General features: G+C 34.0%; 1 long non-coding RNA gene across 1 annotated transcript; it reads left to right on the forward strand.

Moving 5' to 3' along the window:
- The first annotated feature begins 451 nt into the window (after window positions 1-451).
- LOC135710473 (uncharacterized) lies at window positions 452-2,429 on the forward strand. Its single transcript, XR_010518421.1, has 3 exons — window positions 452-1,341; window positions 2,202-2,307; window positions 2,360-2,429. It is a non-coding gene; the product is annotated as an uncharacterized LOC135710473 (long non-coding RNA).

Genomic DNA, 2,429 nt, shown 5'->3' on the forward strand with positions numbered 1-2,429 from the left:
AAAAATGATTTAATATCATTTTGATATTATTTTGATATCCGACTTTGCTCGGGTAGGTACTTATAGTGATACCAACTCGATTGATGGAGATTGTTCTCGGATATCGTAAATTTCCCAGAGGTCTCTATCTCGTCACTTTAACTTGTAACTCCAGCTGTAGTTGATTTGCAAAACCATCTATTATCGGCAACGTACTGCCCGGTAGCTGTTGAAGTGTTACATCGGATAACAATTACCCTATACAGAAACCATAAAATAATTGCATGCTTACTTCATGTTCCTACATTATGCACCACCGCTTGTTGATTCTGTTTTGGTGTTCTGGTATCGATTGCGCATGTTTATGGCACAGGATATCTCTTACGTTAATAAAAGTCCTGGAGAGACTGGGCCCAGGGTTGACGGAATAAATAATCTGGAAATTGTATCCCAGTCTGAGATGAGCTCTACAGGTATGCAGACAAAAAGTGGTCAGAGAAAATTCGAATACAAGTGTGGAATCCATATTTTTTCAATAAAATTATAAGTTGTATTTTAATACAAATAGCTACGAAATCAGAGGGGCAATAAGTGCAAATTGACCCTTTTACTTTCATTTTACAGAAATTTTGTGAGCTTATCGGTTGTTGCATTATGAAAAGGGCATTTGTATTCAAATCAAGAGATGAATGAAGAAAATCAATTATTTGCAGTTCTGGTGCTAATTTGTAATAGGGTAAAACTGAGTGTTTTTTCTCTAACATTTGCGAAAGTTTTTCTATACTGGACATATTAAGTAGTAACAATTAATAATGCTTTCGTAAAGTGTAGTTTTGAATAGACAATCTATCTGGTAAGGCCTACAACATTCGATTTATGCGCCGGAATACAACAGGTAGCAGATAACGTCATGTACATCTGAAATATCATTATTTGCCACAAACGGAATGGTGAAGAAAATTCTGTTACGTTAGTTTATTTGGTGAATTAAATTAATGTGATAATATTTATGCCTATAATTTATCATGAAAAAATGTACTATGAAATAGTTCTGCAGGATTCATCAATTTGCGAATAATCGATATTTTTCACTACATCAAAACAATTGCAATACTCCGTGAAAATAACAGCGTGTGGGAGTGAGAAATATGAGATAAGATCTCTTTTGGAGAAGATCTCCGGAGTAATATAATGTTTTCATGGCATTTTCAAGCAAAAATCTTTACAGTAAGAAAGTGAATAGAGTTAGAAAAATTTAGTGTATTCAGAAGAATTTGTGAGAATAAACCATTTTCTTGAGTGGACCGGATTAAAATTGCTTCAACAATGTTGCCGACAAACGTAATGTCGTTTATGAAAAAGGTAAGTTTCACACATTCAAGTAATTACATTAACACCTGTGATATTAATTATACAGTTAAGTTTAATATGTGTTTAAAACTCCATGAACAATTTTGTTATGTAGGGTTAAATAACTACTTCAAGTGTGGCTGGTGAGGTGCAATTTGTTAAATTCAAATGCACAATAAGGAAAGATAACGTGCTAATATAGGTTTTCCAGCAGAGTTAGTAGCCAAAGTTCTCTGAGAGAATATAAATTGAGACTTGTACAGAGAAAAATATGTACATGTGCACATTGCCATAAATTACACAGGTTTTCTTATGATAACGAAAACAATGATCATAAATGTATAATAATTATGTTGTGAATGAAAATATGTTAAATTTGATCAATGATGTATGTCAGAATAATCCCCGTAACGTGGGTAGATCACATTTCTGTGGTACGTTACGAGATTTAAGATCTAAAACCGATTCCTAGTCTTGACTACTTATAAATAAATAAATAAATAAATAAATGATCTTGAAACAAGGAAAAATGAGTTAGTCACTCTTCACCTATGTGATTCCTAATATTCTATTCGTTGTTCCATAGTTTGAAGTGATTAAGACCAGATGCATGGTCATTATCAGTGTCATTGCTTATTTTTGTTGCTAAGGAATCCAATATTCACTGACAAAGGGGCGCGTCTTTGGAGGGTATTCCAACACTTCGAAGGGTATAACTAGCGGGAAGGCAAGAATGACAACTGTATCAAAACCGAATACTTCAATTTTTTTAATCCAAAAAATCGTCATCGACCTGTTTACAAAAGTATAACGTATGCTGTTTGTTTTAAATATGTATTGGCTTATTCATTAATTCATTTTTTTTTCTACAGATGGTTGCCCCGGAGGAAGTGCAACAGAATAATGTGGAAAGTACAGGCACATTCGGCAAACTCAAACAAACATTATCATCTTCTCTTCTAACAGCTCAAGACAGAGGTACCTTATATTATTCCTGGCGGGCGAAACATACAAATTACTTCCATTTCAGTGAATAAGATGTCTCCAAGACCTTCCTTGATTCCTGATACCGACAACAGTGGAGCACCTGAACCTACAAC

This window comes from Ochlerotatus camptorhynchus, unplaced genomic scaffold, assembly GCF_037179485.1.
Source record: "Ochlerotatus camptorhynchus isolate MF236.1 unplaced genomic scaffold, CSIRO-AGI_Acam_v1.1 ptg000388l, whole genome shotgun sequence".
In the NCBI taxonomy this organism is placed as follows: Eukaryota; Metazoa; Arthropoda; class Insecta; order Diptera; family Culicidae; genus Ochlerotatus; species Ochlerotatus camptorhynchus.